The 17,044-nt window shown below is 37.9% G+C and overlaps 1 pseudogene; it reads right to left on the reverse strand.

The window, feature by feature from the left end:
* Window positions 1-1,351: 1,351 nt before the first annotated feature.
* On the reverse strand, window positions 1,352-1,473 carry LOC127188715 (uncharacterized; annotated as a pseudogene).
* Between the last annotated feature and the right edge of the window lie 15,571 nt (window positions 1,474-17,044).

Here is a 17,044-nt window from a genome sequence, read left to right on the forward strand (position 1 = left end):
TGCAGGGCCAGCTCTCCCATGTTCACACCATGGCAGCCAGCTCACCAGTACCCTGCCATCAGAGTCAGCTCTACTGTTCTTCCCAGTTAAGGTGGAGGGACAACTCTCCTGAGTGATGCAGGAGGTGAAGGTCAAGAGCAGCTCTCTTGCTGTCATTACCCTATGGGGGCCAACTTTCCCACCAAATGCCAGTAGCTAGGACAAAAGGGAGGAAAAGGCATCTCATTCTTACTGATGACACTGCACAGTAGACAAGAGGCAGAGCTGGCTCTCCCATACTCACGGTCTTGGGGTCAGCTCACCCACCACCTCCACATCTAGGCTCGCTCATCTCTATTGTGCTGTACAGGTGAGGTGCAGGGCCTGCTCTTATGAGTGATGCAGAAGGTTAGGCACTCATAACCTCTGGGATACCTCTCTAATCTACAGTAGGTGGTACAGGACAAGAGGCAGGCCTATCTCTCCTGCATCCATGTCAATGCACAGCAGATGAGTGGCTGGACCAGCTCTCCTATGACTCCACCACCAGGGTTAGCTCTACTGTACTGCCCAGGTACTCTACAGGGCCTACTCTCCTGAGTGATGTAACTGGTGAGGGGCAAGGTCAGCTCTCCTGCTCTCATGCCCCTAAGGATGGCTTTCCCACAGTGCCTAGTTGAGAGGTGAGGCCAGTTCTGCACAGACCTCAGACATCACCATACCCTTACGCAGTAGCCCAGACCAGGGACACCTGCCTGTCCTTTAGCAGTAACAGAACCCTGCTGCTGCAGCAGGGCCATGGATCCAGATGTAGCTTCTTCTAGTAGTAGAGACCAGTACCCCACCATGGTCCCACATGACATCACTGGATCATCACATCTTCATTGCCCTCCAGTCTGTAGTTCTGCCTCTCTTCATTGTGCCCACATACTTCTGTTTCTCTTTTTCTTCCATTTCTCCACCACTTACTTGCTCTTCCTAGTGGTGACTGCAGGTCTTTTGGTGTCTCTGATTTTCTCAGAAGTGGTCTCAGGAGTGTTATGCCTTGCTTGTACACTATGGCACCAGGCAGGGTTCATCTAGGGCATGGCCTGCCCCCATCCCCCAGCATGGCTGGACTGGTGGTCATCTTAGATTAAGTCCCTGTCCAGGCCTCATGGCACCATTCCGGTGGACATCTCAGGCTGTCCTTACCCCAGCCCACTGGAGTTGCCCCTTGTTAGGGTTTTCTATCTTGGGCTCAGACTCTTCTGGGACCCACAGTCCCAGGGAGTAATTCATCTAGATTTTAGCTTGCTCCATGTCTTGGGAGCCAATTCAAGCCTGCCTGGTACCAGACTAGTGGTCTTCTCAAACTGGACTTTTTAAAGGACATGTTAACTACTGATCATTCAGATGGTCATAGCTCAGAACACTAAGTGTAGACATAGACTTTCTCCTCTCTGCCACCTACTGATGTATATTTGACACAGCAGCTATGCCTCTAGGGGCAGGAGAATATATCCTTATAGATATATTCCACCAATAAATTATCTAAAGTGCAAGGGCATTTTTATTGTATTCTTGAGACATAACTGATCTAAAGTGATTTCATATAGTTAACTGGATAGTTTATTAAGTTTGTTTATCATGTCTACTTATCAATCAGACATTTATCTATATATCTACACATGTACTTATATTTACTTAGTGAAATTAAAGTGAGAATGATGTGTTTGTAAAAATTGAGAGAATTGCAAAAATGTGCAAACATCTGGAAGAAGATGATATGGCACAAAACCTTTTATTTTTTTAAAGGTGAATAGTTGCTTCCAATCACTTCAGCAAATATTGTCCTATTATTTAGTTATTAAAAGCTCAGTCTACAGAGACTTTTATCACAAATGTTAACAGTCACTTTGCTTTTACATAAATGGATTATCTCAAATGTTCATTAAAAGATAAATAATTTTTAAGTGAGCAAGGAATAGTGATTTATTTTAGCAAGCAAGATATTTTAGCATATGGGGTGGGGAAACCAGAGTGGAAGGCAGGATGAACCACATGACAACAGCCATAAATATATTTTTCAAATAATATTTTAAATTTACCTTGTGTTCCTTGACAGTTTCAAGAATGTACATATTTAATAGTTATTTTTAATCATTTTCAGTCAGTCCCTATTACTCTCTCCTATCTCCCTTCTTCTCTTACTGATACCGTTTTTCTTCTTAACAAGGACCCCTTCTACATCTTATGTCTTTTCCTTGTACATGACCTGGAGTTTAATTAGGGTTGCTTGCATGCATGTACATGGGAGATATTTACAGGGGCACAATAAGTGATCATGCTACTGAAATAATGAACCATTTCATTCATCCACTATTAACTGTCAATAGTCCTTCATGAATCTTTCCCATTTGCATGATACATTTTTGCAGGACATAGTCTTGTGCTGGTCTTGTGCACGTATTGACTACTACACTGAGTTTATGACTACAATAGCTATTTCATGTTCTTTTATCCCCACTTCCCCTGACAATCTTCATGCCTTAGACTGAGTGATACCACATATATAACCCATTTAAGGCCACACACTCCAATCTTCCCTTATTCCTGAGGTCTTTGAACAGTTATGAGGCTCTGCATCAATTGCTGCCCATCACAATAAGAAATTTCTCTGACAAAGGAGAACAGCAATCACTTGAGAATATAAACATAAATATTTAGAAGTCAGCTTCATCTCATGCTCGGTAAGCGAAACCATAGTTTCAGTACAACCCCCTCCAACCACCATCTCTTGGTTTATAATACCAAACATGCATTCTGCCCTCTGATGATAGCTGGAAAATAATTGAATAAGAAAGAAGCTGGCTACTACTGTAAATCCTTGTCTCTGTTGCAACAATGTGTGCACCCTAGAAAGCTGGTCATTATCATAGCTCATAATTTCACAGCTAGGTAACACTTCATGTTTCAACTCCATCAGAAGTCTGGAGGAGTAGCTTATAGCAAGTTTACTTTGTCATAGTCAAAGAATGAACTGTTCAATTATGTTACCAGGTTGATGAATCCCAAAATAATTGTGTTGAGTAAAAGAAACCAAAGTCCCCCCCAAACGCATTTATTTAAAAACAAGGAAAATGAAAACTTGTCTTAAGAGTAAAGGAAATTAGAGCAATCATTACCAAAATTCAAGAAGATATGAGTTGGTATAAAAGAAAGGTATTACAAAGAGGCACAAATGAACTTTGGGTTTGATTGATGCATTCATTATCTTGGTTATGATGATGGCTTCCCAGGTGCATAGTTATATTATCTAATGAAAGGGATGTCTTATGGAAAATGAATCATCAGGTGATTATGTCTGTTTGCACATGGTGCAGTCTACTGCTTCTGGGCAATAAGCCCGTGTAGTGTGTTTTTTTGTAGTGAGAGTGCTGTAGGCAACTGTAATGTTATGGTAATGATTTTCATATCCAAAGACCTATAAACAGATGAAAGATATAGTATAAATATGACATATTTTATAAAGCTGTCCAAATGTACCATTAAATCACCATACCTGGAGATCACTGGACTGGGAGTTGGCTCTGTGTAGGCAGCAAATGATGACCGCTGAAGGGAACAGGGCTTTATGGCGCACTGCTCTAAGCTCCAAGCACTGTGTTCTCAGACTACATAACCTTTGTACCAAGATTCCTTTCTTCAGTAAACAACTTTAGCTCATTAATAAAACTTTGAAGAGTTTTATTAAGATGTTTGACTCTGGAACCACGTAGTTTAAAACACATATACATTGTAGATTTTACAAAATATTTTTATATCCTTATACTATAAAATTCTTTCTGATTTTCATACTTTATATGTGTGTATTTTGATATGAGTGGGTATTCTCATGTGTGTAGGCAGATGTGAGTATGTGTGTACACATGTACATGTATGCATATGTACGTGGAAGTTATAGGGCAACCGTAAAAGCAGCCATCTTTGGGATTTTTTTGTGTTTGATTTTGTTTATTGAGACATAGTCTTACTCTAGTCTGGAACTCACCAAGTAGACTAGGTAAGCTGGCCAGTTAGCCCTAAGAATCCTGATCTGGCTCTCCAGCACTAGGAATGGAGACAGGTGTCACCATGCCTGGCCTTTGATGTGGGTGCCGGGGATCAAATGCAGGGCCTCCTACTCACAAGGGAAACACTTTGTTGACTGAACTTTCTCCCAAGAGCCCATATTTAAAGTCTTTAAGCTTTATTTTTAACTTTTAACTTTTTGTTAAGTACTAAGATTCAAACACACATGATGGAAGACTGTGTATGGTCAGAGGAATTCTTTTCTGTGCTTTTAAATTCCCTTATTGGAAGGCCTTGGGGCACAATGACATGTCTGGAGTTGTCATCTCCCAGGATAACGGGACTTTTTTTTCTAGAATCCTTCATGAAGGACCTGTCTCATGCTATTTTAGAGTTAAGCTCGTTTAAAAAATATAAAGATAGGAGTACACTGTAAAATAATGCCTAAGAAGTGCAATAATACATGAATCAGCAAGTCACTCCGTATCATTATTGAATGATAGTTCTTGCATATGAATTCTATGTGATTGAATTTATATGACTGGATAATGGATTTGTTTCACCAACATCACCACAAGTACATGAGTTATTTATTCTCAGAAGACGTTACGGCATGTGTGGTTGTTTCTTAAGAAAACAACCTTATATGGGCAAGGATTGTATTTAGTTAAAGGTTATAGAGTTATCCGTTTTCAATATATGCAGTTTATTGTCTCTCAATAGTTCCTACTAAGGAACTGATTTCAAGGTAATTCTATATGAGAGATGGTAGAGAGATATCAGAACATCTGGAATGGCAAAGTGGCATGAGCACATCTATGAGGGTAGAGTGGTATAGCACATGACTGATCATAGAGTAACATCAGCACATACTAGAGCATAAGGTTATATTAGCGCATGCATGATCATACAACGGCATTAACATGTGAGTGATCTGAAAGTAGTACTAGAACATGCCAAATTGTCTCAAGGCATTTAGACTAATTTGAGTGTCTTCACTGCAACATGGTGTTTAGGCCCTCTCTGTCTATTTCCCATGAGGTAAAACCTCAAGAGCGATATTTTAGAACAGATTGCGGTAGGAACATAATGGCCCTATATCAAGAAGGTGTTGGACTAGTGCATTCTCTCTATGACTCTCTTTCTGAGTGCCATAATTGCGTCTCATGTAGACCTTACATTCTCTGCTACCACTGCTGGATTCTCATTCTAGGAAAACCAACTCACTCAGGACTCTTCATTCTTTCTCCCCATAGCACAAACCACCACTTATTTTCATGTTTGTATAGCGCCACTGCAGTCAGAACCATTCAAGATCATAGAGTGACCACAATCAACATCACACAGCTCATCATGGCTCTGTTTGGAATTTCAGAAGGCAAAGTTTTGACTACGCAGTTCTTCAGGGCTGGAATTTAGTGTGCAGGCATATGAGGGGGGAACATAGTTCTTTAGATCTCTCTTCCCTTATGGGGACTCTACAAGCATATTTTCAAAGAGGGCAAAATGGGAGGTGAAGAGGAACCATTGATGGATGTGCACAGGGTTCTGACGGCTATGGTTGACTAAGCTTACTACAAGTTTTAGAAAGAACACCATGTTGTAACACATTGTACACTATAGTTTCAAAACCTTCCAAAATGTGGCAATGAAAAATGCAAGTTAAAACAACTTCAGTAATTTTTTGTGAGCTATAAGTATGTGTTCTCATATCTGGAAACTGCTGAATGGGGTTTTAAAGAAATAAGGGGACATAGAAAGAATCCTAAGCTCCTTATGCCCTGTGGACCATGTTTCTATCATTCTGCTGTCCTTGCCGTTGTTAAAGTCTTGACTCCGTGAGTCCATCCTGGAAGCTCCTATCCTAACCATACTCCATAACCTCATTTTCCTGCCACAGTCACCTGTTCCCCTCACCATAGCTATGTCACCATTTGAAATTTCTTTGTTGTCTGACACTACCTCTAGATCAGAAGGTCTTAGATAGAAGAATCCCTTCAGGACTTACTCACTAATGGGGCTGACACTTCCTTGATAAATCCTGCTGTTCTTGAACTGTCAAACTAATGACCTTGTGCCAGTGAGTATTCCCTTCCAGTTAAAAAAAAAATGTTTTATTAGAAAAATAAAAATAAGCTGGGTGTGGTGGTGCACGCCTTTAATCTCAGCACTTGGGAGGCAGAGGCAGGCAGAACACTGTGACTTCAAGGCCAGCCTGGTCTACAAAGTGAGTCTAGGATAGCCAAAGCTACACAGAGTAACCCTGTCTCGAAAAACCAAAAAAAAAGAATTTTTTTTTTTTTGTAAATTAAAGATATATAGTTAAAACACACCTCCCTCTTATTATTCAGGCAGAAAAAGTCCTATTGACCTTTGGAGTAAATTACTCCCCATGTATGTTTTACAGTTTGGATTTTGATATGACTTTTGCACAACTCTAACGGTCAACATTTTTTTTTTCTCTATTGGAACTTGAACTCGAAGCTTTGCAAAAGTGATGCTGGCTGGCCTCAACTTGTGAGATTCTTGTTTCAACCGTTCAAGTAGCATCTAATGCCAAACCTCATGGATAATCTTTTCTATGTTTCAACCCAGTTTTTAAATTTTCCTCTGTCAAATTTCTATCAAATTTGCAGAAAAATAAAAACTCCAAGAGAGATGCAGGGTGTAATAGCTCCTGTGTGTAGTAATCCACCACATGGAAGGCTGAGGTAGGCAGATGGCCTATTAGTTTGAAAAGTGGCTTGGGCTGTAGAATGAGACCCTTTCTCAAAAAGAAGGAAGGGAGGGAGGAATGGAGGAAGGGAGGAAGTAAGGAAAAAGGGACCAAGACACAGATACTTTAACAATTTACAAAATAAGAATCACTCTTAAACAAGCAGAGCATCTTCTGAATACTTGATCAAATAAACACATCTGACAGAGTTCGCCTGTCATCTTATCAGTGCACCACTTAAAAGACTAATATCTAGGACAATAATGGGCAATATCTAGGACAATGAAACAGTAAGTGAAGGAGATAAAATTTGACATGAGCTAATGAGTTATGCTGTCTCAAAGTACGTAATGATTAAGTTGAATATTCAAGACTACACTGAACTTGGCAAAGCTGGAATACCTTGCCATGGGAAAGAATGAAGGGGGTAAAAAGTTTTTTTTTAAGGGACAAAAGGTAAAAAATAAAAATAAGGAGAGGGAGAGGGAGGGAGGGAGGGAAGGAGAGAGAGAGAGAGAGAGAGAGAGAGAGAGAGAGAGAGAGAGAGAGAGAGAGAGAGATTCTTTCTCATGTTACAGGGGGGAAGGAGAAGATGATAGAGAGAACAATGTCCTCTTTGGCACCAGGAGAAATGGATTGAAATCCTTGATCTGCTATATTCTTGAGCTCACACATTTTCAACTGTCATCTAAACAGAGCAGTGCTATAAACCATGCACTGAGCTCCTGCACATGGAAAGCACAGGCTGAGTATGGCTGCTGCTCTCATTCCCTCTTCCTCCTAAGCATAAAACGGACTAGTGTGATAGTGTCCTTGTAGACACAGAGGAGCATGTGACAGATTGGATTTAGAACAAGAGCAGACCAGGCATGTGCTGCCCTGAGGGATGCCTCCCAGAAGCCCCAAGCTTGCTGTGCCCACAATTCCCTCCTTGTAATCACATTGACTTTGGAAGTCAAAACTTGAGGCTAGCAGGACCATAAAAGGGAGGAGAAACTTTAATTCTAAACACTTTGTTGATAGAAAGTCATCTGACAGTCAAAACTGCCCTTGCTTTCTGGGAATAACACAAACTCCTCTCTCATAGGTCCCCTGAGATGGGGGAGGGAGAGGCCTGCCTAATATGTTACATTGATCTCAGCTAGCAGGCAGCTGCATAGGTTACCCAGCAAGCCCTGAGCACACTGCTGCCATTGCTTCTGATTTTCTTTCTCAGCACATTGCAATGTGTCTTTTAAACATGCTTTTAAGTCAAGACTTGTTTGTGTGAAAGAGAAGAATATTTTAGTCATAGGTCACTGACCACTCTATCACATCTGCTTGGTGTGTGTGTTTGTGTGTGTGTGTGTGTGTGTGTGTATGTGTGTGTGTGTGTGTGTGTTTCTGGAGGATCTCAGATATCAGATACCACCTTGCAGAGACCATATAGTAACTACACAAATAAAAGCCCTTCTTAACAAATCCCGCCTTCCTGGAGAGCACTGAGTTTTGTGATTTTTGTGCCAGGAAAAATATTAGAATTCCCTTTACTCAAGGATTTCCAACATCTATCAGGGTCAGACTATTTTCTTAATCAAATACACTATAAAGTGGATAAAAATAATCTCTCCCATCACCCAAGGTAACCTGTGAAGAACTTTATCTTCCACAGTATTAAATCTTCCACTGAATATTTTGAAATTTTAGGAAAATTACAACCTTCTTTGTAAAGGAAGGTTAAGGATATGGGATGTGGCAGCACACCACATGTGCATGTAACATGTAGATGAAGAGAAATGTTTTTATAAAAATATAAAATCTAAAAGTATTGCATGACAGACTCAGGGAGATATAAAATCTTTTAACTTGAGCAAATCCCAATTTTTTTAAACCTAGAAGAGACTTTCACTATTTCTGATTTCTGCTCCAAATAGGTCCAATGCAATAGCCTAAATAGAATGCAAAGCCACTGAATAACATAAATTGATGTTACAGAAAACTGTTTGGTTCACTCCTGAATACACACACACACAAACACACACATATGCACTAAAATGACACTGTGGTCCATGTACAACTATCATTCATTAATTTAAAAGCTAATGATAAAAATTGAGAGGTATAAATGCCACTTGGAAATTCAGGAAACGTAATCAGTTCTACACAAATGATATTTATGGTGAGATTCATGCATCTCATTAAATTCCCCCTCGTGGTATACGAAAGTATTTATATGCATTTCTGATGCATATTTTCCTACTATTTTAAGAAAATATTTGAACATGCAAAATGATATTCTAATAGAGTATTATTATAGACCACCTTCTCCTAGAGCCCCTGGACTAAGATATTATACTTTAAAAGCATCCTTTTGAAAGATATTAATGATCTCAGGTCACTCATTCATCACTCAAAGTGTTTCCAATGCATTAACTCTTGCAACTGGAAAAAAGACAAGGGAACCACTGGGTATCATGGAACATAGCTATCAATAAACTGTACTCTCCATCTGTAGCACAGCCCTAGTGTTAGCCACTAAAACTTGACTAATAGTTTCACAACCCAACAAGCTCGCTCTGTCTGTTTTCTCACTTGTAGTTTCCCCATCTCTCTATTCAGGTGATTTTTAGAGATAATCCTGTTTTTTAAATGTTATTTTCTTTTGCTTATCATATCAGCGTTCATTCAAATGAGTTTTTTATATTGAAAAATTTCATTATTCTCACTTGATGAGGCCTCACAGGTAAGTTCTCTCTATGTGATGATTGTCCCTGGTTCTCTCACTGAACCTCGCTTTGGACAGGGAATGGAAGTTTTACCTCTTCAAGGTTAAAACTATCATCTTTCCTAAAGATAGCTTTTCTCCTCTTTGTTTTTCAACTGAGTCAAGGGAATGAGTGTCTAAAAATTTGTTGGGAAATTTAAAAAAAAAGTGTGTGTGTGTGTGTGTGTGTGTGTGTGTGTGTGTGTGTGTGTTAACTTTAACTGGAAAAGGGAGAGGGATGACAATACAGGAGAGAGGAAGTGACCAGAGCTAAATAATACTTTGAAAAAGCCAGAGAGAAAGATTTGCAAAGAATAATATAACACACACACAATTTTATGTACCGGTTAATTGAAGTTAAGACAGTTGGGGTGAAAAGACCCACAAAGAGCCATGGACTATGTACTAAGCATAGGAAATCTCTCTTCATTTGTTAGTCAGAGGAGTTCAAGAGACTCCCATACTGTGGATGCTTTTGTTTACTCCAAGAATTAGAATTTAAGACATTATTGCTGAAGACAAACATTTCAAACACAGGACTCAGAGGAATTCAGTAGGATATGAACTGGAATCATATTATCTAAGAACTAGCTCTCATAATTTTCAAAGGTGCTTAAGATGTCAAAGGAATGGAAACTATCAATAGTTCTAACTACCCATAAAGCCTACAAATGACAATGACCATCACAATAAGATGACCACAAGGATGCAATAGAGTCATTTATATACTGGGAGTAACTGACAACTCTCTAATTGTACTTAGGTCTCAATGAATATGTGGAAATTTGTAAATAGTACTGGAAACCTAGACAATTGCCCATGACTGGTGAGGTCATGGACCATAGAGGAGAACTGAGTACCATCACATTCTAAAACCAGTGTAGTTCCAAACTGCATTCTGAATACTCATTCTTCAACCCATATGTGAGTATAGTTCTCAACTCAAATCAAAGAATATTTTATATCAGGAGACAGAGATGGTTATAAAACTCCACAATTAAATGAGATGTAGTGGGTAACTGACCACGAGTGACTAACTCCAAGTTATGCATCTACCACACAACCCCTGCACCTAAGACTCAGGAAATAATGCAGACAATGGGGCAGAAATATTGTAAGAGCCAGAGAACCAGAACATCTGCCACAAGACAGTATCTTCTATATACGTCAGGAAAAGCACACTGTGACATTTCAACAATATGGCTGCCTAAGAAAGACCAGTAGAGTGACATCAGTTGACACCCAAACACTAATGGGGAAATCTCATAATGCCTCACCCTTAGATGAAGAGCTTCAGTCAATCAATGGCTCTTAAGGAGAAAGAATCAGTGTTCTCCAGGCCTGGATCCCACTGGTGGCTTATCCAATCCAAATGGAAAGAATTAAAAAAAAATAGGAATAACACAAAACATTCTATCCTCCCATTATCTCACATATTCATGACCTCCCATCCTCCTTTACTATTGTTGTTATATTTGTAATAATATGCAGCATATGTATACATATGTAACTATTTGTATGTATAACAACCATATATATATAGTTACATATGTAACAACAATACAAAGGGAAGAAGATGTCAATTTTTGAGAGAGTTGGGGGTCCCAGGAAGAGTAGGACTGGGAGAAAAATGGATACAAATTACATAAATGTGGTACTCATTTAGTAATTCTCAAATTTATTTTTAAAATCTAGAGTGTAGCATAGCCTAACTGGTGAGCTCCAGTACAGGTAATAAACCATGTTTCAAAAAGAAAAAAAATGTTAAGTGGTGATTAAGAATAATACCTAGTGTTGACTTCCGGCCTCCATGTGAACATACCACAAATAGAATTGGCCACACACTTGTACATACAAATACATATGGAGGAAAAAAGAATAAATGTTTTTTCAAAATTTCAAATGCCTGTGAAGCTTCTTTCATTAACTATAAAGCCATATGCCTTAGGAATCCATGGTTACATGGCAATCAGTCACGTGATATTAAGATAACATAAGCAAAAGACAGTTTGCATGCACAGCACTTAATTGTTCATCGGTGATTTCAAATTGCCATCATGATATAAATTCAGCTGTGCTTAACAAGCATGGCACTGAAAACTATCTTTTTTTATCTGCCATTGTGTCTGCAAAGAATATCATTGGAGGCTTTATTTCCAGTATCACAAAACATGTCTTCATTGGCAAACAGGGACTTTGAAAGTATTTTGTGTGAAAATGGGTATATGATAGAGTATGGAATTTCTCATCCAATATGACTGATATCCTTAAATGAAAATATCATGTGAGGGAGAGAGACACACAAGGAAACTCCATGAGGAGAATGAGGTGAAAATGGAGTGGTCCATTCCAACCAAAGAAATGTCTGGGATACAATCTTACCAGAGAGGAAAGAGGCAGACAGACAAGTCTCCTTCTCTGGTGGCTCCTGAACGGATTGTCCCTGCCAACACAACTTTCAGACCTCTGAATTCTAGACTTGTGAGCAATCAATTTCTGTTGTTTGAAAAGGGATCTAGTGTGGAGTGTTATAATAGTCCTGAAAGTCTAACGTGACACCCATCACAGTTTTTATACTAGATTATTTTTCTTCTTTTCTCTATGTTTTTAAAACTCTGTATAATGTAGCTGTTTTTCTTCACATTTTATGTTTTTTTTATAATTCAGATGTCACTATAGTTCCATATCTTAAATATCATCCATTAGACAATACATTTTAAACAATAAGATACCTGCCAATGTTTTAATCCAGAAAATATAGCTTGTTTTTTGTTTGTTTTTGTTTGTTTGTTTTAAAGTTAGACTCAGGATTTCTGTTCCTTTGCTTTGATAAACAGCTACTGTCCTGATTTTTACATACCAAATAAGATTAGCTTGGTGTTCAATTTAGTTTACTGTCTGTAACAAAGGGTAGATATGAGTATATTTCATTGTAATATAATAAGTGTTTGTGCCAACACCAGTTTTTGTGTGTCTGTGTGTATGTGTTTAATGTGTGTATCAAGGTGAGCACATGCTTGCAAAAGCTAGAGGGTAGTTTGGAGTATACTAACTTAACACTGTTCACCCTGAGTTTTTGAGAGAAGGCCTCTTGCTAACCCACATCTGATTGGTTCAGCTATAGTGGGTGGCCAGGTGCCACATGAGACTTCAATACCATGTGTGCACCTGAAACACTTTCTGTCTGAATACCTCCATAGCCTGCAAACAGCAATTGAGTAAATCACCTTTCCTCTCCAAGATGAAAAACCAATGTTTTCCCATGGCAACTATTCTTACAATGTTATATCCACATTTAGTTTGTAATACAAATATATTTATGCCAGTAAAATATTGTTCTGATGGTAATTTTATATCATGACTTCTGCTATCAGCCATGGAGAATGTGTCTGTCCCTAAAACTTACATAGTTGTTCATGGGTAATACTCTGAACTCAGGGAAACAAAGAATCAACATTTCTGCCCTAATTTTAAGTATACTCATTTAAGAAATTATTTTTCTAGTTGACAAGTTATTTTTGTGACTTCCAAAAATTAGAGAATTATTCATATAGTTAATATGGTTTAAAATATTTAACTGTTTTGACATTTTCACATGTTCACTATGCCAATTTAAAATATTTAACCTAACTAGTTTTAATATATTTATAGATAAGTGGAGCCATCAGTATCATCAATTTTATAATACTATTATCAGTTCAGAAATAACTATATGGGCTTTAACCATATCCCCATACCTTCTGGCCTCACCCGACTCCTAAGCAACTTTATTCTGCTTCTGTCTTTATAGTTTCCTCTAGTCTAGGATTTAATACATAATTACAGCAATAGACCTGTGTGACTGGCTTCTTCTCTTAGCCCATCATGTTTTAATAGATGATCCATATTTTGGCACATACCATTAGTTTTTATAGCCAAATACTATGCTATCATGTGGATGTTCTCCATGTTATTTTTCCATTCTTCCATTGATTTCATAAATTCATTTACATTTTTAATTATTATTTTACATATACATTTACATTATTACACATATATAAAATAAACTACTTATAGAAGGAAGAACCACAGAACAATCAGGAATTTTATTCATGTAACATTCTTAGTGTTTTGGGTGTTTGTATTTGGCAACCTTGAAGAAAACATGTTCCTATCTCCATGAGTCTAGAATTCTGAATGTAAGTCAGTATCTATCATCTATCAACTTAAAACATCTATCTAGACCTAAAAACATCTTATCCCCTAAATAATTAAGCTCAATTAATTGTGAAACTAAACTTTTTGATCTTCACCCCCATCAGAGACTTGTTTTGTTGTTCATACTTTTCCTGAAATTCATCATCTAACTCAAATCCAGACTGCTTTCTAGGTTTCCTTCTAAGACCTGCAGTAGGAAACAGTTCAAAGTCAATGATGCTACAGGTGGATGAAAAGAATGATCTAGAATTCATGTTTCTTATCCATGTACCCAAGGAAGTCCTCCAATAAGTTACAATCTATCCTGGGTGTTCAGATCCAAATATTAGTATTAAAGATCTGCTGAAATCTCTAAGTAGCTGCTTAAAACTTTTATGGCACCAGAAGTTAGCTTTTCTGCATTTCTGATGAAGAGCAATTATATTTTAATATGAATCAGGAAGGATAAGTGCATCTTATATGCATAATAATATAATACACTGAATAAGTATGATTTAGTTGTTCCCAAATAAAAGTTCTATGTGGGTTTAAACAGACTTATATTAGAATCATCTACATATGTTCATTCAATATTTTAAAATATTCATCCTGTTATTGATAAATATTTTCTATTCTAATAGATAGATAGATGATAGATAGATGTTATGCATACCATTAGGATATATAAAGACTTGAAAGTGATCAGTAGAACACAGATCACAGGCTTGACAAAAAGTCTAGTCAATAGTCTTATAGTCTCTGATGAAGTTGAAGACCAGAAAGCTTAGTTTTACAATGAAGCTTAGTTGGTTAGGGGTTAAGATGTTTTTAAGTCCAGATAAATGTTTTAAGTTGATAACCACAAGGTGTGATAGAGATTGATTTACATTCAGAATTTTAGATGCACCAAGATAGGAAAGATGATTTATTCAAGGCTGTCAAACACAAATAGCCAAAACACTAAGAATGTAATATTTATATATTTCCTTATTGTGTCGTGGTTCTTCTCACTATAGGTAGTTTGTTATATATGTGTGTACTATTATAAATGTATATGTAAGAAATGAAAAATGTTTAAAAATGTGTTGTAACTGAACACCTCTTTACAAATTTGGTACAATCAGTCCTGGCTTAGATGGCAAATGTGATGTAAACTGTTAATGATTTTCCACTGAGTATATTTTGAAAAGTGGAGGAGTATGTCTGACTCAGGCCATTCATCTGGCTCCTTTTTCCAACCTTTGGATAAGTACCAATTACTTTCTTCTGGAATGTAAGTTATAGGAGGAAGGTGAGATACTATAGAAAGAATTAGAGGTAACATAATATTGGGAAATGTAGTTACCCAATTGGCTCCCATGTCTGCTCCCTAATTTTCTAAAACTTCCTTGTGTATTAATATTTTGTGGACCTTGAAATAAACTACTGCTGTTTTAGCCATCAAATGTATGGCTTCCAGTACTGCTAGATATGATGAGACCCACAATTAATGGACTGCTTTCAGCATGTTTACCTCTCATTTTATTTTTCAGATGACAACAGAACATGTGCTACCAAGAAGGCATATATATATATATATATATATATATATATATATATATATATATATATATATATATATATATATACATAACACAACAATAATTAAACTATTATTTCAACTGACTGTGCTATGACTGCAGGTAGGCAGAAACCTGGACTCTACAGGATATGTAAAGGATATGATAGCATTGCTCACATAAGACATGCCATCAATAAACCACATTATTTCCTGCTTATCAAAAAGCTATCTCTTATGTTTCAAATATTAGAATTACCTAGACCAATAATTCCAAAGAAATCATGAATGATCTCACTGGAAATAGCTACAAAACAGGACGATTATACTTTGTGTAGGAAGTGTAGTGGCAGAATGAAGAGCAGAACATTAATAATATTTCAGGGCCTTCAAGTAGGAAAGCCTAATAATGTAAAAGATGAGCACCTGTAAACCATTAGGTCCTTTGGATATCGCAATGAGGTTACTTGATATGAAGTATAAGCAAGCGAAGGGGAGCTCAGAGCACCTTTAAGGGGTTCTTTCAGCAAGTCACCAGCTAAGACCCTCATGCATCCCTGCCACTCCTGAGCTCCTAAGCCCGTCCGTTTTGAGAACTTTGTGATGGGCAGATGGATGTGATTCAAGCCTTGAGTGAATACCTGGAACTTGGTAAAATACAGTTGTAAAGGCTTGCCAGGTTGTGGTATCCCAATGCCTGCAGCCCCAAGCAAAAGAGATTTAGATAATTAAAAGCCTGTTCTTGTTCCCACAGGTGGGTAACTTGCTTGTTATATTTCTTTATGGATACATATAGAGGCTTAATTATAAGGTTATATCTAGGGACCCCAATTAAACTAACCTCTGAGTTCCTAAGAAGGCTTCAAGAATAAGTACTAGGAGTTGGAACAACCTGGGTGCATTGGAGATGAATAGTTGAGAGCTCCATGCCCTGAGGGTCAAGAAGAATTTTACAGTGGTTCCTTTGGGGACAATTGTTAGACATTGGGCTAGGAAATGGAAAGTTCTTACTAGGTGATTTCATGCCTTCTTCATACTGCATGCTTAAGCCATTTAAGTCCCTGCTCTGAAGCCTGGATAGGAAAAGTGCAAATGAGTCCGCTGTGCATCAGTCCATTAAAAAGCAAAACGAACATAAACTGAGATTATGAAGAGATGAAAGTGTCTTTCAAATTCTGGACTATGAATCATTGGTTATGAGAAGATATAGGGTTAGCAAAACATTGGCAATGGGCCTCCAGCCACGAGTGAACACTAGCTTTGTTTATGACATGCATATGCAAGACTGTGAGCCATCTGACAGTCTCCATTGTCCCTTTACACAACCTGCACTAGGATATTAAAATGAATGCCATAATCAGAGTCTACAACAGTGGACTTTACCAGTTAGAGCTGAAGTCCCACCCAAGGCTTCAGGCTCAGGAAAATAATTATTTATGACTTTTAAAGGCACAAGGGTCTTTTAATCTACAGGGAGGATGGAACTGGCTATTGCCCTCCATGGCATAATTGTAGTCTATATTCATTGATCACTAGGGAGGCTTAACCAGGGAGAATCACTGTCTGTCTTTGGGGGATAAATGGCAATTGCCATCACTGTAAAATTATTAGAATACATGGATGTGCAGCCCATGGTCCATGGATTAGAAGTTGTGCCTTTATTTTGGTCAGTGGGTCTCTGTCCAATAAAAAGAGTAGGAATTTGGCCATCAATACAGGAATGTGGGTAAAGGTAATTTTTCCATGAGCACAATAAGCAGAAGCAAATCATTTGCATAAAGGAGTCACAGTTTTTCCCACAAAGCAACAAGAGTCAGAG

Source organism: Acomys russatus, chromosome 4 (assembly GCF_903995435.1).
Source record: "Acomys russatus chromosome 4, mAcoRus1.1, whole genome shotgun sequence".
NCBI classification, from domain to species: Eukaryota; Metazoa; Chordata; class Mammalia; order Rodentia; family Muridae; genus Acomys; species Acomys russatus.